Here is a 24,949-nt window from a genome sequence, read left to right on the forward strand (position 1 = left end):
CCAAGTGCTTTATGCTTAAGCTCAGGCCCAGAAATTTGTGTCCAGGCTGCAGTAAAGAAGCAGCAGCCAAGTCTGATTTGGGCAAAAAGTAGATTGAATTCCCTGACCTGTGCAGACAGGACATGAAACAGGAAAGTGGCCACGAAGTCACCTCTCCAAAGCATCCCTGTATTTGTGGGGGGATCCTGGGCAGCTGGGTTGGTGGCTGAGTGGGTTCTGATCACCTCTGTACCCGGGAAGGGGCAGCCCATGGTTAAGGATAAGTGAAGGAAAGGTGTTTTTTGCTGGGGTTTCTGTGGCCGTGTGTCACAGCTGGGCCCAGCTCGCAGCTGTGTGCAAGGGCAGCTGGCAGGAACCAACACTCAGTGGCCAAGCTGGCCTGGCCGAATTGAGGGGAATTTCTATTTTCACTCTGTGCTTTTTCTCACTCTCAGAAGTAATGAAATGCAGGAGCCAGCATTAATGCACCATTAAAACTGCAAATTTCAGCACGCAGCCATCAGGAAATGCAAATACTCGGCTCTACTGTCAGAGCTACCTCTGCCGTGACAGCGGAGGAAGGGGCTGGCACGTGGCTGACCTTTGCTACCAGGAAAAATCTCCAGTGATGCTCAGCTTCTGGCTCTTGTCTCCCTCCCCAACCCTTCGTCCTCTCCCACCTACGTCTGGGCTCACGCCCCAGCCAGCACTGAGGGGCACAGGGGGGAAGGGGTGGCACAAATTAGTATTTGAGCTGGGCTGTGCCTGTCCACAGAGGGTCTCATGCTCCTACCCGAGGTTTGGGGTGCTCCCAGGGGCTCGGGTTGGGGAGTGCGATGGGGAGGGTGCAAACTGTGCTGCGGCTGCTTTGTCTGTGCAGGGATGTGCCTGTCCCCAGGCCGCCGAGGGTGACAGCAGGAGGAAGAGGAAGAGAAAGGCTGCAGGAGCCCTTGCTGCAGCTGGCGAGCACTGCCTGTTCCACCTCGCAATTGTGCTGTGTGTCGCTGGCAGGGACCTGCTTTTCCATAAATTTGGGTGGAAGGGAGAGTTTGGCAGAGCCCTGGGCTGCAGGGAAGGATTTACAGCTGCTCTGGCTGCTCTGTGTTCTCCTTGCAGGGCTGGGGCTCCTGCAGAAATGCCCGGGAGGAGGAGGAGATGGAGGAGGGAACCTGTGCTGGCATCCATCCAGGGAACAGGGTCCCAGCCAGCACTGGATCAGGGGAGCTGGAGGAGGCAGGATGAACAGGGACATCCTTGGTTCACCCATGGATCTATGGCAATCATGGGGCTGGGAAATCTGGGGCAGGGGCAATGGGGGGGACCCCCATGCTGGGCTGGAGGGGGGTGATTCTGTCCAGTATGGGCACAGCTAGACACCGAGATTTCCAGCAGTGGGGAATTGGTGGGGAGACACCTTGTCCACCTCTGGAAAGGTGGTGGCATCTCCCAGTTCCAGCCTGGACAAGTGCTGTGGGCCCCTGAGCATTTTGGGGCACACGGAGCATCTCAGCCTCTGGGGCACTTGGGGGCACTTGGAGCACCTCATCCTGTGGAGCATCTCAGGGCACCTGGAGCACCTTATCCCTTGGGGTCACCTAGGGCACCTCATCTCCTGGAGCATCTCAAGGCTCCTGGGGCACCTTCTTCCATGGAGTCCCTCAGGCAAGGCCACTGGCCACTGCCAGTCCCAGTGTTGAGCACCGTCCTCCTCGAGCAGGTTTGCTGATAAGTAACATCTTCCCACCACAGGTCATTGTCTCCTGCCTGGCTGGCAGCCTGGCAGGGGCCTCTGGGCAGTTCCTTCAGCTGGGGCAGTGCACATCCATGTATCCCTCCTGGAAGACATCAAGCCCAGGAAGCATCTGGGCTGGGTCACGAGGATGAAAACACGCTCTGATAGCTCCAGTTTGCTCTGGGTTATCTGAGGTCATGAGCTGTGCTGCCCCAGAGTGCTGGGAAAAGACCATTTTCCTTCTTTCCACTGAAGTTTGAGTTTTCCAGGCAGCCTTAAGCAGCGCTGGAGCTTTCCCAGAGATGCCTCGTGGCTCTTCATTCTTCCTGTCTCTCCTGCCTGCTCTCCTTAACTCAAAACAAGAGCCGCTTGAGGAGGGAGATGCATCCCAAGCGTCCCTCCTCTCTCCTTTGCGACGAGCACAAAATAGGTATCGGCCCCGTTTCCAGATGGAAACGTGAGGCCTGAGGATGGATAAAGAGTTTTCTAAGGCTTCGGAGCAAGGTGTGGACAGCGCTGAGAATAGCATCGCGAAATCTCAACTGCCAAGCCCTTAGCCTAACCAGAAGGTTATTCTTCTTCCCTTATGCTCATACATATCCATTAGGATGAGACCATATGTGTGAGATGTAGATGAATTTCTTTCCTCTTGACAAGTCCAGTTGGTCTTCCTAGGTAAGGAGATGGTGGTCTGTTCCCATCCAACTCCAGGCTGGCTCTTTGCCGCAGTTTCTTGGGTTGTGTTTGCCCCGGAAGAAATGGAGCTACACGTCGGAGCTTCAGGCCTAGCTCCTCTCCACACGCCAGTTCTTTTGATGCCAGACGTCCCTGGGGGGCTGTGGAAGTATCCCTGGAGCGTGGGGAGTGTGGGGAAGCTTTCAGTGAAGGAGAGCAAGCAGGTGGGATAGGGCAGGGGAAAAGGCTGCTGGCCCATCCCCAGCCAGGTCCCAGAGGGCTTCCTGGGGAGGAGGTGGCTTCTCTGATGGCAGGAGCAGCAGGTGAGTGCAGCCCTGTGCTCCTGCTCCTCAGCTGGCTGCACAGGGTGTCTCCCAGAAGACCTCGATGGGACCCTTGCACCCCTCAGCTCACCCAAGAACTGGGTGCTGCCCTCGTAGCTGAACTCCAGCGTTGAACAGTCCTTGAAGATAAAGTGAGGAGAGAGATCTTGGAGGTTTTAGGTGGTTACAGATGTGATGTGAGACACATCCAGTTGTTGCTCAACCCCAAAGGTTCCTATCAGGAGGGAGAGTGGCCTGGACATAACCGGTCCTTTTGACACATCACAGTCCATTGGAGGCTGCAGATCAGGGCAGGGCTGACACGGTGGATGGTGTTTAGGTGACCAAGGGGGGACAGCTCCTTACACGCACAGAGCCAGGTCTGTCAGCCCCTTCCATAGCATTGATCACGTGTTGCTGCTGACCTCTGTTACGGGAAGAGGGGAAGGGGGTGGGTTCTGGGTGCTGCTCCAGTGTGTGAGAGCCAGGGGGTGACTTCTCAGGACGGTGGAGCTGGGCAAAGGAGACCAGTCTGAACAGAGAAGGCAGCCTTTGAGAGTCACAGAATCACAGAATCAGAGGGCTGGAAAAGCCCTCTAGGAACATCGAGTCCTGCCATTAACCCAACGCCACTGTGCTCACCACGTCCCCAAGTGCCACATCCACATGTCTTGTGACACGGCCAGGGATGGCGACTCCACCACTGCCCTGGGCAGCCTGTTCCAATGCCAAAGTCCTTTCTGCAAGGAAGGATGGTTCACCTCCACAATGTCTTGGTCAAGGCTCAGCTGCCGCGGCATTGATGGGAAGAGGGGATGTGGAATGAAGGGAAATACGTCCAGGTGGGATCTCACAGGGGAGAGACCAACCATGCGCTTGTTCTCAGAGGCCTCATGACCACGGGAGGTGACGGGACATCACCTCCTCCTCCTGTGCCCACAGGCACTGCTGGCTGCTGGCCCACGTACAGCCGTGAGCCAGATTTTATGCTACACATTCCAGGCTTCTCCGTGGCCCTCCACAAAACACAGACACGCTCAGGTGACACTCACCATCGTCCTCAGGATCCCGAATCCCTGCTGCCTGCTGAGGCTGTGCGTGCAACACCTGGGTGCAGGAGCATGGGGGTGGAGTGCTGGGCAGGAGGCAATGACCTGGCTGCCACAGTGGCCAGGAGGAGGCCAGCACAGTTTTCACCGTCATTTCTCCACGGCTCCTGACTCAAGTGTGCCCAAATTAGCTCTTGCCATAAGTAACTTTGATATTTCCAGTGGAAATCATGTAACTGGCACGTCTGTTTTTAAAATCAGGGTTGCTCTGACCTTTCGGTCTCCTTGTTTGTGTGGACAGGCAGGAGAGGTTTGGAAAGCCCCATCTGGCTCTGCTGTTCTGGTGGTGAGGGCTCACGAGGAGGGACCACATGGGGCAGGTGTCCTCCCATCCCAGGCGCTGGGGCTGAAGGATCCTGTCCCACCAGGGGGTGGATTTGAGATGACACCACAGGGCTGGCCAGGGGATGAAATGTGGGACGACATGGGTGGAGCAGGAATAAATCCCCTCTGGAGCCTGGCTTGCTCTGCATTTCAGCTCCCATCTGAAGGGCAACATTCTCTGGTCTGAGAATGGCTGTTTTCATGTCACTGGTGTCTTCCCAGAGCCGGCTGCTGAGCAGCAGCTTGGGGTGTGCCAAAAATCTGCAGGCACTGGGAAAACCCCGGTGTTAATGTGACCCAGGACCAGTGTCCCCCGCCTGGCCATGCACCACAGCACTTGCCTGTCCCTCTGTCCTCGCTGCGGCTTGGGCAACGCTTCGGTCACCCCAGCAGCAGCCGTAGGCAGCAGGAGCCACGGGAAGGGAAGGGATGGGATGGGAGTGTGCCGACGGGCCCCAGCCCCGCGGCTGCCCGCCCTGCCTGCGCAGGCAGATGGCTTTTGCAGGGCGCTCCGGATGTTGGAGCCAGGCTATTTTGGACCACGTGGGCGTCTGAATTCCAGGCGAATCCCCGGCTCAAAAAAAAAAAAAAAAAAAAAAAAAAAAAAAAAAAAAAAAAAAAAAAAATATTTCCCAACGCCTGCCAGGGTCCCCGGAGGTGGAAACGCTGCAGCTCGAGTGTCCTCGTGGTTCTCCTGCTGCCTGGCACGTAGGCGGGACTCGGGCTACAGCCCACCCGCCCCTGCAGCACAGACCCCCTGTGCCCGCTCTCCCTCCTCCTGGCCAAGGCTGGGACACCCGGATGGCCCCGGTGTCCCTTGGCACGATGTGAGCAGCTCCTCAGCCCCCAGAAGGGCCCGTTTGGGTGGGGGTCTGGCTGCGCTTCCTTCCTGCAGGCTGCGGGGTGCCTGCCAGTCCCCGGGGCTCTCCACAGCCCGCTCCCCCCTTGCTCCACTGTGCCTGGGTGGGAGAGGGCAGAGCGAAACCGGCTTCCTGCCCTTCTCCCAGCCGCCGGCGCGGCGTCTGTTTGCTTTGAGGCCCGGGTCCCTCCTGCCAGGACATTCCCGGGCAGCGGCCGCTGCCGTTTGCACAGGAGCCAGGGGGACATCCCGGACCCCCCCGGCCACAAAGGCCGGTGCCTCACGCCTGCCCCGCACCCGCGTCCCCCTCCTCGGGCACCCCAGGAACCCACGCCGGGCTCCCACGAGGCACAGGAACCATGCGGTGACCCCGTGGGCTCGCGTCGTCCCCCCGCCCCAGCCCGCTCAGGAAGGGGTGGCCGGTCCCTGCGTGGCTGCGGCACGTCCCCGGCAAGCGGGGCCAGCGCGGCCAGCGTCCGCCATGTGGGAGACAGCTGGGGTTAAAAATTAACACAGCAGAGCTCAGCTAAGGGGCAGCGGGGGCCGGCCGAGGGGTACGTGCTGCCCGGGGGACCCCCGTGCTGGGACTCGGCGTTGTGTAACTGGGAAGGTGGGGACTCCCACGGCCCTCCAGCTAGGGGGCGAGGGGCTGCGGTGTCCCCTGGGCTTGGCTGGACACAGACTGTGCCACTGCAGCAGCCAGCCGAGCATGATGGCGGGTCACTCTGATCCCCGCTCTAGGAGGTCAGCACCCAAAAAAACACCAGCTGCTCCAGCTCTGCTTTCCAGCACCAGCAGGGCCAAGGGTTTTGTACCACTCTGACCCCAGCATGCCAGGATGGGGGGTGTCTCCCAGCACAGCACCTGGAGGGGCTGGGGTCCCCCATCCAGCCCCCTTCCCAAAATCAGGGCTGCCACGTAGGTCTGGGGCTCCTGACACAGCATCTGGCTGGATTTGGGTCCCCTCCACCAGGAGACACCCAGCACCCTGCGCAGAGGAGGTGACAAGACAGTGCCAGCTCTGTAACCCACTTGGATGGCAGGGGCTGGCCTGGGGGAATTTGGGGTTGGGAATTTTGGAGGTGTGTTTGTGCTCTGGAGACTGTTGGGACATGTCTCCCACTCAGGCAGCCTTGGCAGCCCTCCAGCCACTCATGGAGTCCCACTGCCACCCGGGGGAGAGGGGCATGGACCTGCATGACCTCCCCTCACTGCTGCAGGGTCAGGCTGCTCTGTAACACCTCCATGTCCCACCCCCAGTTATTCCTGGCTCTTCTCCTGAAGCTGGACTGAGGTCCTGGATTTGTTCCCCAGCTGGGGAAAGGGCAGTGCAGACCCCACGGCCAGAGCCCAATGCCCAGCATTGGCAGGGGAGATTTTGGCCTTGGCTCCAGCAGGCAGCGAGCAGGGGCAGTGCTGCTGTTTGCTGACAGGTTTCTGCCCTGTCCCCTTCCCATCTATCCCCATCCCCTGCCCCCTCTGTCCCTGTGCTCTGTATCCTCCATCCCAGGCACCATCATTCTCCTGTCTCTCTGTCCCTTCATCCCTGTCCCATTTGCCCTTCATCCCTGTCCCTCTTCTGCTCACCCTTCAACCTTGTCCCACTCACCTCCCAACCATGGCCCCATCATTCTCCATCCCTGTCCTCTCACCCTTTCTTCCTGTCCCATTTGCTCTTCATCCTCATCCTCATCATCCTCCACCTCTGGCCCACTCACTCTCCACCGGTGTCCCCCTTGCCCTCCATCTCTGTCCCCTCTGCTCTCCATCCTCATCCTCCTGTCCCTCACAGCCCCCAGCATGCCATGGGAAAAGGCTCCAGTAGCAGATTGGAGGCTCAGGGACAGCCCTTGTCACATCCCTGTGCTCTGGGGATCTGCCTGTCTGGGAGCACTGGGGGACCCGAATCCTCTGGATTTGGGGGACTCCCTGTGACTGGAATGCTGGGCAGTGGGAATGCTGGGCAGCCTGGAGGTTTGCTGGGGGACACTGGGCTGAAGCTGCAGCTTTGCTGCTGTCACTGTCAGCAAGTCCCAACTTGGCTTTGTGCCTCAGTTTCCTTTCTCTTTGAGGATTCCAGACCTCAGAAAAGGTGATTTGCCCCCCACCTAAGTTTTCCAAACACGCTGAGAAGTGAACTGTTGCTGCATTTGGGGACCTTCAGTGGGTGGCAAGCTCCAGGTGCTACTGCCACAGGCCTTGCCTTGGCAAAGGGGACATCAACACCCCGTGGTTCATGGTGGCAGCAGGGGGTTGTGTCAGGTCCTTAAAAATAGCCAAAAAGGGGCAAAGAAAATGCCCTTGGTGAAGCCCACGTGGGTGAGATGGTGCTGTATGCTGGGGAGTGTCACCTGGAGTGGTGCTGGTGGGATGCTGTCCCTTCTCCTATGTCACTGGTGCCACCCGCATCCCGTGTGCCGGGCACGAGGCTCCTCTGCTCCTTTTTTGGGGGAGCTGAGAGGCTGAATTGTGGAAGGAGGCAGGTGGGGAACACATTAAGAGGGCCAGCAGAGGAGCTGAAAGGGTGCCCAGGAGGATGGGACCGTGCTCCCCCATCACTGCCACCCGGGAGGGAGATTTTTTGGGAAGCCGGAGCATCGTTGCAGCACCCGCGGTTGCAAATCCCAGTGGCTAAATCTGCGAGAGGCGCATAATTAACGAGACGTGGATCAAATACAAACAGCGCATCCGCGCCGCTCGCCCCCCCCCGCCCCATCGCAGATTTTTTTGTTTCATTTCGAGGCGGGAGCGGGGTGGGAAGAGATTTCGCATTCCTGTGAAAAAAAAAAAAAAATCAACGGCAACACAAACCCAGTTTCATTTTTGTCAGGGTTTCTGCTTTTGAGAGGGTTTGGGTATTTTGCTGGCAACCGAAAAGGCTGCGGGAATTGGGGGTGGTGGGTTTTTTTTGGGCTGTTTGTCCCTGGAAAGCTGCTCTCGGCTGAGGAGTGGGGATTTAAGGATTTTTTTTTTTTTTTAAACTTCCAATATTTCAGTGCCCACAACTCAGAGGGGAGAAAAAAAAAAAAAACCAAACCCAACAACAACTCTCCCCCTCAGCAGCAAAAAATTCTGGCAAAAAGTTAAGCAGGAAACTTCTGGGCCAAGCGTGTTATTCCCACCCCCCCCCCCGCGGGGCCAAACCTCGGGATTTGTCCCCTCCCTCCGGCTGACTTATCGGACCATCGATTATTTGCTGTTTATTCAGGGGGATTTCAGTGGTGTCCCGCTGTGGGACCGTGAGGTCCCTCCCGGTGGCGGCAGCAAGCGCGGGGCTCCGGGACTCTGGGATTGGGGTGATCCTTCCTGTGCGCCCGGGCGTGCTGCTGGGATGGGGGAACTCTGCACCCCTCAGTCCCCCCCGCTGCACCTCGGCTACCTGGGGGTGGCTCTTTCATCTGGGACCTGCTGGCAGCTGCACCCCACGGGGGGACAGAGAGATGGGAACGCTCTGTGGACACCCCATGGAGGGGAGAACAGAGGGACTGGCACCCCACAGGGGGTGCAGAGGGATGGGGTACCTGCAGGGGGACACCCCACACTGGGGACAAGGGATGGAGCACATGGAGGAGAGCATCCCATGGGGGGAATGGACAGAGGGATGTGCACCCCATAGAGGGACAGGCGGGTGAGGAACATTCTGGGGTATGAGGATGCATATGAGGGTGTCACCCCTCGGGGAGCAGGGGGGCGGGAGGAGGCACAGTTGGGTGACACCCCAGAGAGAGGATGGTGGAGTCTCATTGGGGGTCGGTGGGGATTAGGGGGGGCACAGTAAGGTGGATGGGACATGGTGGGGGGACATCATGGTGACACCCATGGGTGCGGCTAGGACACGGGGTGCACAGTGAGGGGAAACCTGTGGGGGACCGGTGGGACGTGGAGGGGGTACAAACAGGCTGGCATCCGTGGAGGTGGATGGGACACGGGGGACACACTCCAATCTCCTCCGTGTGGGACATGGAGGGTTGGGATACCACAGTGACACTCGGGGAGGGGGGAGGAGGGGGGGGCAGTTGGGACACGGAGGGCGACGCACCACAGCAACACCCGTGTCGGGTGTACAGCCCACGGGCGGCACAGCACAGTGACACCCATGAAGGCATCTGGGCCACGAGGGGACACACCGCGGTGACAACCATGGGGGTGGCTGGGGCACCATGGAGAGGGGTGGGCACACCACGGCGGCACCCGTGACGAGGGGGGGTAGGTAAGACATGGGGGTCACAGCGGGATAAACCCCGTGCGGGGTGGGTGGGACACGAGGGTCGCACTCCGTCGCCACCCGCGGGGTCGGCTGGCACACGGCGCAGCGGGGTGACACCCGTGGGGGCGGCTGGGACACTGGCGATGGGTGTAGCCGCACGGCGATGGGGGTCGGGCGAGCCGGGGCGGGGGAGGCTGGGTGTGCGGGCGGCGCGCGCGCGGGGCGGCGGGGGGCGCGCGCGGCGTGTCGTGTCGCGGCGTGTCGCGGTGTCCGGCGGCGCGGGGCGCTCGGCCCGGTCCGGTCCGGGTTTTGCCGGCAGCCGCGGGCAGCGGCGGCGGCGGCGGCAGCGCCGTGCAGCGCGGAGCGGGGGCTGCGCACTCCCAGAGCGAGCGGCGATGTGGAGGTGGGTGTGCGGCGGCGGCGAGGCACCGAGCCCGCCTCGGCTCCCCGGCCCCGGCCCCGGCCCCGGGCAGGTGCTGACCTCCCCTCCCTACCCCGCTCCCTTCCCTTCCTGCCCCCTCCCCGGCGCCCGGGCAGCCCCCGCCGCTCCCGGCAGCGCTGCCCGCAGCGCGGCGGCTCCCGGACCGCCGGTCGGTGCCGGCCCCCGGGGCGCTCCGGCGGCGGAGTTGGGGTGGTGGGGGGGGGTGTCGGGGGGCTGTCGGAGAAAGGGGAGGTGGCGGAGAAGAAAAAGTTTGGCGGGGGTATCCGCGGCTCGCCCCGCTGCCCGGCGCCGTGCCCGGGCTGCCCGCGGCGGCGGCGGGGCCGGAGCTGGCCGCCTGCCCGCCTGCCCGCGTCGGGCCCGGCCAGTGCTGCCTGCGCGGCGCCCGAGCGGCCCCGCCGCTTCCCGGGGATGGGAGGGGAGGGGGGGGGGGGACGTCGGGGTAACGAGCAAAGTTTTTCTCGGTGCGACTGAACCCCGCTGCCGGTACCCGCAGCCCGGCTGGGATGCGCTGGGAGCCGTGGGGAGGGATGGAGTGAACCCCCCACGTCTCCCCCCGCCGCCCCGGACCGCCGCGGCAGCGCCCGGTGGTTTCCCGGGTGACAATGGTGGCGGCGGGGCCGGGGGGCGGCGGGGGCGGCGGCGCCGGGGGGAGGCGGTGGGCAGCGGGGCCGGCGCTGCCACCCGCGGCGGGGCTCGCGTGGGGGGCGCGGGGGGGACCCCCACCCCGTGCTGGTGTCCGCGCGTGGGTCGCTCCCGCCTCCCCGGGGTGCGCCGGGCTCCCGCGGCAGTTTGGCTCCGCCGCCGGTGCCCGGGCGCGGGGTGGCCGTGGGAGCGGCGCCGCTCGCCATCGCCCAGCCATGTGCGACAACTCACCCAACTTTATCATCCCCCCCGTTCTCAACGAACCCCCCCCGCCCCGCTTTGCCGTCAGACAGGATTCCCAAACCCCCTGCTCCCCCCACCCGCGGCGGGGAGGGTACCCCACGCACCCCGACACCCATCGAGCCACCGCGATCGCGCCGTGGAACATCCCTCGTTCGCACCGGTGTGGGTGCCACCAGCCCCAGAACCACCGTGGGGGCTGCGGATTGTACCCGAATTTGGGAATTACGGCCTCAAACTCCGCCGAACCGCGGCCCCATGCGCCCCACGGAGGTGTGGGGTATTGGTTTTTGGTTTGGTTTTTTTTCCCTTTTATTTTAATTTTATTATTCCTATTTTTTTTTTTTTCCACCGCATCCCGCAGCCGGCAGCGTCCTTCCTGCGGGGCCGGGGCTGCTTCGGGTCGGGTTATTCTTTGCTGGGATGATTGATTGGGGAGAGGAGGATGGGGGGTGGCATGAGGGGTTAGGGGGTGGGATGGGGATGGGGGGGCCATCCCACGCACAAACAAAGCTGCGCACACATCCTGCGGTAACGGCCCCGCGTGTGCGCTGACCCGGCCGGGCAACCTTCACCCCCCGCCGCTCCCTGCCGGAGGGGCTGGGGGAGTGATGGGGGATGCCGTGCTGTGGGAGGGCGGGTGAGGCCGCGTTTGGGGGGGCGCAGGGGGATGCCCATCCCGGCTACCTGGGGCGCGGAGCCGGGGCCGGCGGAAGTTTTGTTTCTCTGGAAACGGGCCCTGCTGTGTCAGCGGCCCCTTTGTGCCGCTTTGTCCGCGCCCCCCGGCCCCCAGCCCGGCGGCGGGGCCGCACCTGGGGCTGCGGGGGGACGGGGACCCCTCCGGCCCCCCCCCGCTCCCCGGCCCCCAGTGCTCCCCGGTCTCCGCTGCTCTCCGCGGGCTGCGCTGCATCCCCCGGCGGGGCCGAGGCGAGGGGGATCGGACGGGAAAGGGGGGGTGACTCTCCCCGAGGTCCCGCTCAGCGGGAGCGCTGGTAGGCATGGAAACCCTGCTCCGTCCCTCTGTCTGTCCGTCCGTCCTTCGCATTCCCAACGGGAAAAGCTTTGGAGAAACGGCTCCTCCAGCGGCACCCGCGGGGCCGCCGCAGCGCATCCCCATCGGTGGCGGTGTCACCCCAAGTGTCCCCGCACGGGGTACCCCCGGAGATGCCCCCGGCGCTGCGCCCCCCTCCCCGGTGCCGGTACCGGCGTCGCCCCGTCGCGCTGGCAGATGTCGCGCCCTGACCTCGGGGACGCCGCTTGGGGGGGAAGGGGGGGGCTGTGGGCGGGATGGGGGGGGGACACGGTGACGGGACGATGGGGACGGAGACGCGCCGGCGTGTGACAACAAAAGCAAAGTAACAAAGGACCCGCCGGTGCCGCTCAGAAGTTGGTCCCGGCGCCGTTCGGGGCTCGGTGGCCCCGGGGGCAGGGTCGGGGGGGCTGTTTGCCTGGCGGGATGTGCAGGCAGGGGGTGGGGGGGTTGTGCCGGGCGTCACGAACGTCCCCGCGTCCTCCCCCCTGCTTCGGTGGGAAGAGGCAGGAGCCGGCCGGGGCGTCCTTGACATGGATTTTGTGGTGGGGATGCGGGCAGCCGGCGCCGCGCTGCCAGGCATCTGCCCGCACCTCCCCGCGCTCCTGCCCGTGCCTCCTGCCCGTGACACGAGGTGGATGGGCAGAGGAGAGGAGCTCTGGGTGCTACGCCCCAAAATCCAGCCTGTCCCTCCTCTTTCTCCTCTGTGGCAGAGGTGGGTGCCAGGGGAGACGCTGTGGAGGTGTGGGGAGCGTTTTAGGGATCCCCCACCCTGGCGGTCCCTCACCCACCGGCATCCCCTGGTGTCACCAGGGCCATTCCAGGCAGGTGGCAGCAGTGCAGGTGCTGCTTGTCTGCAACCTGGGGACCCTGCAGGGTTTGGGGGTGACATCCTCTCCCCAAAACTGTCCCCTCTGACAAATGTCCTGTGTGGGGCACTGGAGGGAGGGCAGGGTGCTTGGCCCTCACAGCCAGCACCTGGCACCTCCTGGTGTGTCCATGCAAGGCTTGGCCGAGGCTGGATCCGGCCCCAGCTGGTCCCGGACCCTCCACCTCCCCCAGCAGGGACATTCCCCAGGGTGGCCACAGCGGGTGGCACCGTTCCCCTGCCTCCCGGTTTTGTTTTCCCAAATCCCGGCTGTAGGAACAACCTCTTGATTAAGTGTATTAATAGTTAAACTTTCAGCTCATAGCTTAAACTCACCAGACCACGAAAAGCTCCCTCCTTTACTCATGCTCTGGTGCTCAACTAAAATATTACACTCAAAAGGCTTGGTTTTTTTTTTTTTCTCCTTTCCCCTTCCTTTTCCCCTGACTCGACTTTGACTCCTAGGAGCATGGGGGGTCTTGTGGGACTCCCAGTTGTCACTGCTGCCCCTTGCAGCCACCTCTCTGCACAGAGCCCGGGCATGGAGCCAGGGGGGGCCAGGTGTCCCCAAAGTGATTGGTGTTCTTGAAACTCATCCAGGCTGGGGAGAAGGATGGGAGCCACTATCCCAGGAAAAGGCTGGCCCTCCACCCAGCTGGGGACATGAGAATGGATGGGCTGTGGTGGCTTGGGAAAGGATGGAGATGCTGGCAGTAGCTGGTGTGTGGCATTGGCTGTTTTCCTGCCGGGCAGGTGATGGGGAAGGAGGAAGGTGGGAGGTTCAACCATGCCAAGTGCAAGGTCTTGCACCTGTGTGGGGACAGCCCCCAGTCCTGGCACAGCCAGGGGGTGGATGGGCTGGGAGCAGCCCTGTGGAAAATGTCTGGGGGTGCTGGTGGGTGACAGATGGGACATCAGCCGGCACTGTGCGCTCACAGCCCAGAAAGCCGAGTGTATCCTGGGCTGCACCACGGGCAGCAGGGTGAGGAGGGGGTGCTCCCTCTGTTCTGCTTTGTGTGAGACCCCCCTGGGGCACCACATCCAGCTCTGGGTCTCCAGCACAGACAGATGTGGGCCTGTTGGAGCAGGTCCAGAGGATGCCATGGAGATGGTCCAAGGGCTGGAACCCCTCTGCTCTGGACACAGGCTGGGGATGTTCAGCCTGGAGCAGAGAATGCTCCAGGGAGACTACAGCTCCTTCCAGTGCCTAAAGGGGTTTCAAGAGAGCTGGAGAGGGACTTTGGACAAGAGCCTGGAGTGACAGGACAAGGGGTGAGTGTTTTAAACTGTAACAGATCAGGGTTAACTTGTACATAGGAAAGAAATGTTTTACACTGAGGGTGATGAGGCCCTGGCACAGGGTGCCCAGAGAAGCTGTGGCTGCCCCATCCCTGGAAGTGTCCAAGGGCAGGTTGGACGGGGCTTGGAGCAACCTGAGACAGTGGAAGATGTCCCTGCCCTTGGTAGGGGGTGGAATGAGGTGGGCTTTAAGGTCGCTTCCAACCCAAACCAGTCTGGGATTTGGTGCAGGGAGCAGGGGTGTAGGAGGGGCAGGAGGGAAGAGGCAGGTGGGCAAAGGGGTGGCCAGAGGAGGAACCACCTCCAGATGTGGCCAGTGAGAAATGCCAGGCCAGAGTGGAGGAAATGTGAGTTTGCTGCTGCTCAGCAGTGGCTCTGCTGTGGGGATCAGCTCTGCAGCTGCCTTTGCCTTCAGCAGAGGGACGTGTCCTGGTGGGGAGGCTGTGGCTCCCTGTCCTGGGGGGCCTGTTGGGGGAGCATCAGTGCATGTGGGTGAGGAGCAGCCTGCATCCCTATCCATGTCCTGTGGCCTTTGGGACACCCATGGGGCTGGAAGCCCAGGAGAGCTCCAGGGACAGCAGGCAGCAGAACGGTGTGACCCCAGTGAGTGGCTGAGGGTGACCTGTGGGTCCCTTTGCCTTTGGGAAAGTCCAAAGGGCACGTTTACCCTGGCCACGGGCCCTTGGGCACCTGATATCCACAGTTTAAAAGCTTTGGGGTCTGTCAACAGCTCAATGCTGGTGATGTACCTGCCCTATAGTCTCTCCTTTTGGGGTGCTGAGGGGTGCATCCCTTATATCTTTAGAGTGATTTCATCCCTGCTTGTCTTTTCCCATGGCTTGTGAGCAGGTGGAGTGTGCTGATGGTCCGAGATGACAGCCTGTGCTGCACATGGGTGGCAGCCTGTGATTATGTGGATAAAAGGATTTTTGAGGTCAGGTTTTCCAGTGGCTGCCTTGGTGTCCCTGGTTTCCACCATCCATGGTTATGGCATGGAAACGGGACTGGAATAATGGCTCCCAGGCTGTGGGATCACCTTGGGATGTGTGGGTCTGGCTCGATGTCCTTGTCCTGGAACAGTGTCACTTGTACCAAAGCATCTTCCATCGCCTGAGCTGGGGCATCCTTTGTGCTGGGAGGATGAGGATGCATCACCTCCCCACAGTGATGCTGACAGCGTGGTGACCCGGGCATGGGAGGATGCGTGACCCTGGAAGTGGTGGCAAAGAATGAAAAAAGAAAAGCTGTTCTCTGATTTTCCAAGCAGGATGTGCTTTTCCATCTCCACCCTCCCAGCTCGGAGAGGTGGGAGCTGGAAAAGGGCTCGGGTTACTGGCCCTGCCCTGTGACAGCCCTGGGATATATTCGGTGGGTGCAGGGTGGGACCTGCCCACGGGGTGAGATGTACCCTGTCATTTCTGGGCCACTTCTGAGATGGGCTTCATCCCCAGGGTCTGATTGTCACCTGGGTGGTGGCAGGGCTGGCAACAGGGCTTGTAGTCCTGGCCTTGTGACTCCAGTGTGTTCTGGTGGCTGCTGCCGCCCATGAAACCCGCAGCTGGCCCTGGCACGTGCTGAGCTCCCTGAGGATGGCCCCTGCTGGAATGAGGATTGGGTTTGTGCTCAGGTGTGATGAGATTGGGCATGTTCCCCTCTGGCCTCCTCTGGTGCTGCTGTCCCTGGTCACTCTTGGTTTGTGGGTGCTTGACTGTCGTTGATGGATGTTTTGGTTTTGCCTTTGCAAACCTGCCTTGAGTCCATGCCTGTGCTCCAGCTCTTTGAAGGGATATCTGGGCAATATCTGTCTCCCAGAGTCTTCCTTGTGGAGTCATTGTCTATGCCCATCCAAACAATGCAGCTCCATCCACTCAGCCCCTGGGTTCTCTCTTGGTGTCCCCAAGGGTCTTGGTGTCATTGGTTCTCACTTCTTTTTGCCCTTGTGGGCTTTATGCCTCTTTCTCTCCCTCAGAGATGGGATTTTGGGGCCCAGATCCAAGCTGAGTCTCTCATTTGAACATCCTGAAGGCTGAGACATTCTCACTTGAACATCTCAACCCTGAAGGGTCCCAAGTGTTTGCAAATCCAGGTGCTCTCACCCTGTAAGAGCTCTTACTCCTCTGTACCCACTTGCTGCTCAGAGGCAGCTTCCTGCTCCCCTGACACTCCTGGATTTGGAGCAGGGCCAGTGAGGACCATTCATGCCCAAGGAGTTTTGATGCCTTGGGAAGGGCAAGCGAGCTGTGCCCACAGATGATGCTTGGAGGCTCTGTGGGATCTTGCTCTGTCTATAGGCTCCTACAACAGTTTGGGCAGGCAGGAACCTTAAAGATCACCCAGTTACAACCCCTGCTATGGGCAGGGACACCTTCCACTATCCCAGGCTGCTCCAAGCCCTGTCCAACCTGGCCTTAGACACTTCCGGGGATGGAACAGCCACAGCTTCTCTGGGCACCCTGCACCAGGGCCTCCCCACCCTCACAGGGAAGAATTTCTTCCTAATATCCAATCCCAAACTTTCCTCTTTCAGTTTAAAACCCTCACCCCTTGTCCTATCATGACAGACCCTGGTGAAAAGTCTCTCTCTGACTTTCCTGTAAGCCCCTGTAAAATGTTGGAATGTTTTTCAGCAGGTCCAGGCCTTGCCTGGGCCATGGGGAGGTGGCAGTGGCTGGTGGCCAGGACATGGCAGCACGTTGGGTTATCCTTCCCCACCTTTCCCTTGTGCCTGGGCTGGGATCACAGCAGGGAGGCAGATCCCAGCACCCATCACTCCTGGGGTGCCCTGTGCCCCGCTGCCAGCCGGGGACTTTTCCCCCAGTTCCCGCAGCGGGCTGGAGCGGCGGCCGAGGATCGCTGCCTGGGAGCTCTCCTCTTGCCCTCTGCTTTACCTTCTGCATCTCACTAATCTGATGACCGGAGGTATGCGAAGCATTTCAAATATGGCCTCGTTAGCTGGCTCCGGACAGAGCACGCAAGAGCCGTTTCTTCACACTCTTATTCCAGCCGGCTGTTGCCGTTCCCTCCTCCCACGGGCATCCCGCTGCTGTTTGCCCCGTTCTGGCTGGGATCGGCACAGCTGGCTGAGCCCATCCTGCCTGTCTGGGGAATGAATGTGTCCCGCTGGCCACAGCGTGGGTGTTGGGTTCTTGAACAATTTGGGAGCATCACCGGTGCGTGGGTGAGGGGCAAGCGTGTGCCAAGGATTGGGGTGTCCCCTCTGCCCACAGCCTTGGCAGGTGCCCAATCTTCTCACAGTGGACCCAGCGCCCTCCAGGACCTGGAGGGGATCCCATGGCACACGTGACAGTGGTCGTGGGGAGTCTCAGGGAATCTGAAAGGCACCAGGGTGGGAGATGTGGGATGGTGGGTGCTGGCTGGACACCGAACTGTGAGTGCCAGGCTGGGCTGTCCCTCCCCGCCTTTCCCTCCTGCATCTGTGGGAAGTACCCAGTGTAGGGAGTGGACTTGGAGGGGTGCAGTGTGAGTGGGTGCAGGGGAGGGGAGACCCTGGTATCCCCAGGGGATGGTGCTGTCCAAGGGGACTGCAGCCCATCTCTGTCTGGCTCTCCGGGGTGGTCCTTGCAGGGGTGCCATGGCACCCATCTCGGGGTCCCATACCTTTGTCCCTGGGATGGCAAGCGGAGCACCCTATCCCTCTCTGTCCATCCGTGTCTGTCTGTGTCTCCCCATTCCCTCCATGCCCTGGGTTGGCACAACGTGCTGCCCGCTGGAAGGGGCTCCATTGCTGCCCGTGCTGCTGGGCTTCTTCCTGCTCCCAGCGCCAGCACTGCTGGGGACCCTCCACTCTTGATGTCCCTAGTGTCCCCTGCCTCACCGCAGTGACAGCGTGAGCCTGGCACCCTCTCCCCATTCCGCTATTTAAAGCTGGGGCTGGGGGGAGAAAAATAAACGCGGAGCATGAAGATGGTGATGGTGGCTCTGGCCGCCCTCGGGGACAGCTGGCCCCGTGTCGGCGTTCCCGGAGAGGGGATGCCATGGCCTGGCACAGCCGGGCACAGGGCTGGGAGCTGGGCGCCAGGCGTTTGCGCTTTAATGCATCAGGACAGCTTGCAAATTCCAGGCTGGCGCGGCGAGGTGCCGGCCGCGGCGGAGCGTGCGCGGTGTCGCGGCGAGGGCCGCGCTGCCATCCCCGGTTAGCTCGCTCGCCCAGCGCCGCCGGGGCGCGAGGCCCGCGGGGCTCGGGCAGGGCAGGGCTGCGGGCAGCCCCCGCCTCCCACCGAGCCGGGGGGGTCTGCGCAGCCCCCGCCGCAGCAGAGCTGGGGGGCGGCCCCGGTGTGAGGGGGACACAGCGGGAGGTTGGCGTGGAAAGGGCGGATTTGTAGGGAGCTCTGTCTCCCGTATCTGCAGGGACCCTGTCTCGCCATCTGCAGGGATCTCTGCTGCTCCTGTCCCCTACTTCTGCAGGGACCTCTGTCCCCTCCGTCCCTCTCCTGTCTGCAAGACCCTTGTGCCCCCCTCCTTTCTGCAAGGATCTCGGACCTCTCCTCCTGCAGGGACCCCTCTCCTCTGTCCCCCTGAATCTGCCAGGGCCCCGTCCCCTCCTTCTGTCACCCTTGTTCCCTCCTCATCTGCAAAGCCCCCTGTCCCCCTTCCACAGAGCCCCCTGTTACCTCATCAATAGGGACCCCTGTCCCCACTTCTTTAGGGACTCCCGTGCCCCCATCTTCAAAGCCCCATGTTCCCTCCCACTTTCAGGCATCCCTGTCCCCCTGTTCTGCTGAGAACCCTGTCCCTTCATCTTCAAAGCTCTGTGTCCCCTCATTGTCAGGGACCCCTGTCCCCCCATATGCAGATCCCCTGTCGCCCTTCTCTGCAGAGCCTCCCATGCACAAAGCCCCCCGCTCCCCCTGCCCCCCTTCTGCAGAGCCCTGTGTCCCCCCATCCACAGGGATGCCAGCACCCCCACATCCACGGGAACTCTTGTCCCCACATCTGCAGCCCCCTAATTCTCCCATCTGCAGGTCCGGGGTGATTCCCATCCCCGCCAGGGATGACCTGGAGGTTGTTCAGGGGCAGCTGGTGCCATCTGAGGCCCCGGGAGAGGGGGTGACCTTTCATCTCTACACACGGGGAAACTGAGGCAGGGAATGGCACCGAATCCTCTCTAAGAAGTGGTTTCTCATCCTTTCCCCGAATATTTCCCCCAAATCTGAGCCTGTCAGTGGAGCCGAGACCCTCAGGCTTTCCCCCTATCTCCCCACTGCCTTGTGATCTCCCTCCCCCCATCACATTCAGATTCCTTAAATAAAAAGAGCCTTTAAAAACATGCCTTGCCACCTCGTTGGGAAAAACTGCAGTCACCTGGAGTGCTAATCCCGAGGCACCCTGGGGCTATGGGTGCTCCCTGGACTCGCTCCCTCGGGGCTGGCGGAGGAGGGGGCCCTTTGCTTTGCGAAGGCGTTGGGGGATTAGCGAGAGGATTGGTAAATCTGACCCCAGGTAAAGATTAAGACCCCCCCAAAAAAAAAAAAAGGAAAATCGTTGTGTTTTTTCCCGTGCCTGATGCACCGTGAAGATTAAACTGGGATGAGTCTGTGCAGCAGCCAGTTCGATTAGGGGTGAGGGACAGCAGGGAGGGATGTGAGGATGGGGCAGGGATGGGGGCTGTGTCTGGGAGTCTGGAGATGCCAAAGCTGGGGGGGAAATGGGAACCTGGGAGAATGGGGGAACTGGGGGGCCTGTGGCCATTCCCTGGGGGTCCCCAGGCTGCCTGTGGTTGGTGCTTTGGGGGACAACCGTATCCATAACTACTGCCAGCCTAATCCTGGGAATAGCTGGCACTGGGCTGTGTGGGGGCAGCTTTAGCAGCTCATCCCAAAGGCCAAAAACTTGATGGATAGGGCTGGAAAGCACTCTGGCAGTGGGGAATAAGTCCCCCACAGCCAGCAGCTGCCTCCATTAGAGGTTGGATGTGCTCTCATCTGAGCCAATGTCCCTGGTCTGCATCCCGCAAACCATCCCACCATGCAGCCACCTCCAAGGATAACCAGGGACCTCGTGCCTAATATTCCTTACCTTTGTCCAGGCCCCTCACCCTCCATGGCTCAGGGGCCAGGGACACTCCCAGCAGAGCCCCAGGAATCCTGTCTATCCCGCTCCCATGGGAAATGATGGGAAAGGGGACAAGGAGCTCCCCTCCAGGACACAGAGTGGGGGACATGTCCCTTCCCACAGCCAGGGTGTTGGGAAGGGACTGGCTTCCCTGCTGTGGTGATCCTGTGTCCCTTCAGTGGTGGAGGGACAAAAGGAATTGGGGAAACCCCCTCAGGGCTGTCTGGCCATTCTGAAGGCCCATGTGACCAGTATGTGTACTGGGAGGAAACTGGAGTGGCCATCCTTGGGGTGGACCATGGAATGGCTGACCCCTCCACTGGGATAAGGCTTTTGGGGGGCTGAGCACTGGCTTGGGGGTCAAGCACTGGTTTGGGGGTTTGCTGTTTTGGGGGGTTGAGCACCAGCATGAGAGTCAAACAGCATTTTAGGAGACTGAACCAGCTCGGGGCTCAACCACAGTTTTGGGGGCCTGAACCCCAATTTGGGGTCTGGGCAGCAGCTCAGTGGCTGAACACTGGTTCAGGGGCTGAGCACTATCTTGAGGGTCAGGAACTGTTTTGGGGGGCTGAGCACCCTCTCAGGGGTCAAGCACCTCTCTGGGGTGTTCAGCACCCACTCAGGGGTTCAGCACAGGCTTGGGGGGATGAGCACTGGCCTGGGAGTTGAGCATTGTTTTGGGAAGCTGAGAGCCAGTTTGGCCACCAAGCACCAGTTTGAGTGGCCGAGCACCATTTCAGGGGGCTGAGTACCGGCTCAGAGTTTGAGCAGTGGTTTGGGGGGTGGTTTAAGCACTGTTCTGGGGCTGAGCCCCAGTTTGAGGGGCTGGATCCTTCCTGGGAGGGCTGGGGGGGCACCTCACTGAGGGTGTGCTCCTGTCTCACGTCCCATACTGGGGTCTGGCAGTGCCAGGGCGGGGGGTTCTTCCTGCTCTGTCTTTGCTCCCTGTCCTCAGCGCGGAGTGGCCTCTGGATAGGAAGTATCAGGAAAAGCTGGCTCTAGGTCCCCTTGCTGCACCAAGGGTGTGGGCCCACCCCAGCCCTTCCCTGCCTCAGTTTCCCTCCTGCAGTGGAAGCAGAGCATCCCCCTTCCTCTTCAGGGCTTTCCCTGCTGCCTCCTGCCCACAGTGTTCCAGCTGCTCTCCCACTGGACTGCCTGGGCATCCCTGCCCAGACAGGTAGGGATGGGAAGGGTCATCTCATCCCCACGTCCAGTGCTGGTGTGCTGGTACCCTGGGCAATGTTGGGATACCAGGAGCATCCCTGAGTGTTCCTCTGGGAACTCAAGTGTGGTGGGTGTCCTGGCAAACCCTGGCCAACTCTGTACTGGAGCCTCAGCCTGCTCTCCCAAAGGTCCTGGCAAACAGAAACTGAATCTTGCCTGGGGCAGGGTGGCCCTCAAACTGGTGCCAGTGTGTGTGAGGAAGGATGTGTGTGGGTGCAGGGGCACTGTCCCCTGCCAGCTGAGCTGCTGGCATCAGAGTGGGGAGAACCATGGTCCCCTTTCCAGGGGTCTGCAGCTCTGGGGAGCTGAACAGGAGCCCAAGAGGTCTCCATCCGTGGGGGAAGGAGGGCATATGCCCACTCTGTGCTTTGCAGGTCACCTTGAACCCTGCTGGCCCTGGCTGGCCTGGGGACCCATCTGACACCCTGCCCATGCCTGGGCCAGCAGCAGCTGCACCATCCCCTCTGCTCCAGGTGAGGCCAGAGGATGGGACAGGGCTTTTTCCTGGATTCAGGGCCATGCTGTGTTCCAGGGCTTGTTCCTTGTGCCAGCACTTCCTCTGGAAGCACCTTTGGGCTCCTTTCTTCCAGGGGTTTGCAGCCCTCCCCCCCCTTGGATGCTCCTCTCCTCCCGATGGGTGGGGGACAGATCCAGACCAGGAGGAAGATGTTTGTGGCTCCATGCCCAGGGTCTGCATCACCCCAATAGGGTCATGCCAGTGCCTTGGCCCCCCCCCCAGCCTTCCCAGGATGTGTTGATACTGGGAGCTGGTCGGGGTGTGATGATGGCAGAAGGTCTCCTCATAGGAGAGGGACACCCCTGGGGACACTGGTCTGTCCCAAGTCCCATCCCGGGGGGCAAAATCATGCTCCTCCATCCCCTGGCTGGCTTTGCCCTGGGATGCTATTCTTGGTTGCACCCCCAGCTGCTTCCCAAAGCTCTCCTGGGGGATGACCATGGGGTGAGGGGTGAAGGGTCTCCCTGTGTCCATCCCAGATCTGCCCAGGAACCCCATCCCAGAGCTGGAGTCAGTGCCCTGTAGTGGGGAGTAACTCCTGAGTCCCTCGGGAGCACCACACCCAGCCTTGCTGCCCCTGAGCACCCGCCATCATTTATTGGGTGGAAATGCGGAGGAACTTGGAAATTCAGGGTTGGAGAAAGGCCTGGGGGTGCTGGGGGCTGGGAAGGGACACAGTGCCCTAGGCCAGGATGACGTATCCTGGGTGATGCCGGGATGCTGAGAGCATCCCTCTGAGTATTCGCCCGGGAATGCGGCCATAGGTGTGCGCGGGGGGGGGGCCGGCTGGGTGCTCCAAAAGACACAAACCCCCTGTGCCCTCAAGGCTGACACTGCCACAAACTCATCTCAAGGGTGAAAATAGCTGTGGGGCGAGAAGGGTGCTTGGCCACATCCCTGCGCAGCTTTGCTTCAGCCACATCCTGTCAGGGGCGGGGGGATGCCTCGCTCTGGAGGGACCCTCCGGTGGGCTTTGTGCCGGAGGGGGCCGTGTCGTGTCGGAAATCACGTGGCTCTGGGGCTTGGGGCTTTACGGGAAGCGAGGGTTGAGGCGAGGGGCAGCTCCCATCCCCCCGGGATGCCTTGGCCGGGGTTCAGCTCCGATCGGGCCCCCAAAGCAGCTGCCCCGTGGCGGCGGCGGCCGCTTCCCGGCAGGCGAGGGGTGACGGGGGGGGGGCGAGGAGCCGCCATCGCTCCCCGGAGCAGATGGTCCCTCGGCAGCAAAGCTGCCCCTTCCGCATCGATTACCCGGGCCGGCCGTTTAACGATCGCTTTCCGGGGTTAATTAAACTCTCCTCGCCGAGGGCGGCTGTGCAGCGGGGCCCTACCTGCCTGCAGCCCTGATGCACCCCCCGAAACGGGGGGGACGAGCCTGTGGCTGGAGCTGGGGTTTGCTTCCGAGCCAAACCTTGATATCCATCCTGGAGCGCCGCGGCTGTGCCAGGGGCATCGCCACCAGCGCGGCTGCGCCTCTCCCCGGGGCACCCGGAGCAAGGTCAGCTGCCGAGTGTGGTTCTATCCCACTTTCCACGCAGCATGGGATGCTGCAGCAGAGGCTGCCCGGTGTTTTCCCCCTGACCGCTGGGTTTTTTTTGGGAGCGATCCCCACTACCTCGCTCCGTGGGGTTTGGTCTGCGCCCACCCATGTCTCTATTCACAATGATTTTGGAGGAAGGCGTCGAGAGCTCGGGGCAGACGGTGGCTCCGGAGCAGCACGGGTTGCAGAGCGGGTCGCAGCCTTGGGATTGTCAGGAGTTGCTGCTTTTTGCATATCTAAATGTGCCCTTTCAGCCGGCGCTCTCGGTCGAAACTGCCATCTTTTGCCTCATTGTCAGCCTCGCCGAGGTTACGCATCGTTTGCTGACTCACAGCCTCCTGCTCTAATTACTCGTTCAACTCCCTCCCTGGAGCCACCCGGCCAGTCCCGGCACATCCCTTCCCGCTGCTGTACCGCCGGCCGGAGGGCTGGAGCCGGGGCATCCACGCGAACCGCCCCCCTCGCCCATCCCTGCCCGCGGGCATCGCTCCGCGGCTTCGGGTGCAGCTGAAAGCTCCTGCACTCGTCCTTTGCTCCAGCACCCCACTGCTCGCACCCCTGGGATGGTTTTGGGGTGCAACCGGGGGCTGCAGCTGGGCCATCCATGCAAACCCCACTCCCTGCACCCATCCCTGCCCGTGGGCATCGCTGCGAATTTCCAAGAGCTTTTCTCCTGGTTGTCTGCTCCAGCTTCCCATGCCCACCCCCCCCACAACCCCCCCCATGATGGTTTTGGGGTGCAGCCGGAGGCTGGTGGGGGCTGTCAGGGCAAACACACGGCGCAGCCGGCCCATTATGCAGGCGCCATGCCTGGGGGGCTCCGGGCTGGCGGCCCCACCGGGCATCCCCCAGACATCGCCCCGCTGAGGGATGCTCGCTCCCACGCACCCTCCGAGCTTCCCAGGAGCATCCCGGGTGCGCGGCCCCCCCCCGGGGCGAGCGGAGCCCGGCCCCCCCTGGGTGGCAGCGCCGGCTGGGACGAGCCGAGCGCTAAACCCGTAAGCTGAGCCTCTTTGATCCCCGTCCGATATGATCAGCGCCGGGAAGCTCTGAGCCGGGCCCAGCGCGATTTCCAGCGTCGCGGAGATTCGAACAGACGCTGCAATTACCGACGGGGTCGGGCTGATCCCGCTCTTGGCCTGCTGCTCCGCACTGGCTGCGGTCCTGTCTGCCAGGAACAGGGAAAGCACCAGCTCTGACCTTTCTAATATTATTATTATTGTTATCACCATCATCATCATCATCAACACCAAACTATGCCCCATCCCAGGCTTGCCATCACTGTCATGCCAGTGCGAAGAGCCTGCTCTCCCTTCTCAGATCCTTACACCTTCCAAGGAGAGGGGACCCAAACTCACCCATCCCATCAAGCCAGATGGATGCAGGGGCTCAATTTAGCTTTAATTAACTCGATTTTTTATCTCCCCCTGGTTTTGATCAGTAATATCGAGGCAGAAACAACATCCCTGCAAATCCATCTTGCTAAGGGAGGTGAAACCAAGCCGGGTAATCCGGTGGTAAGGACAGCGCTCCGACGGGTAATGCAGTCTCGCTTGCCTTGGAAGAGGAGATATTTTATATATTTATATATCAAGGAAAAAAAGAGCCGTGTATGTGTTTGCACAGGCTTCTGCCTGTCACAGAATGGTCCAACCACGCATCTTATCTCGTAAAGCCATATTTTGGCCCTTTTTTCCCCCCCCAAGAAAGTGAATTTTAAGCGCCAGGAGACAGTGATGGTTTCTTTGGAGCTGTTAGGATCTGCCATGTACAATAAATCTGTCTTAGTTTGTGGATTATTGGCCCAATAGACCGTAACAGCTCTGTCAGCCTCTCCTGGCGCGCTGTGTCCGGCAAGCTCAGCCTTTGG

At 61.3% G+C, this 24,949-nt stretch overlaps 1 protein-coding gene across 2 annotated transcripts in view; it reads left to right on the forward strand.

Moving 5' to 3' along the window:
• The first annotated feature begins 9,516 nt into the window (after positions 1–9,516).
• The window catches only part of CXXC5 (CXXC finger protein 5), a 36,517-nt gene continuing 21,084 nt past the window's right edge, over positions 9,517–24,949 (forward strand). The window contains exon 1 of one of the 2 annotated variants that reach the window (XM_069028966.1): positions 9,517–9,611. The gene's annotated coding sequence lies outside the window, so the exon portion shown is untranslated. The other variant, XM_069028967.1, reaches the window with a different exon arrangement.

The sequence above is a fragment of the Aphelocoma coerulescens genome, chromosome 13 (assembly GCF_041296385.1).
Source record: "Aphelocoma coerulescens isolate FSJ_1873_10779 chromosome 13, UR_Acoe_1.0, whole genome shotgun sequence".
NCBI lineage: Eukaryota > Metazoa > Chordata > Aves > Passeriformes > Corvidae > Aphelocoma > Aphelocoma coerulescens.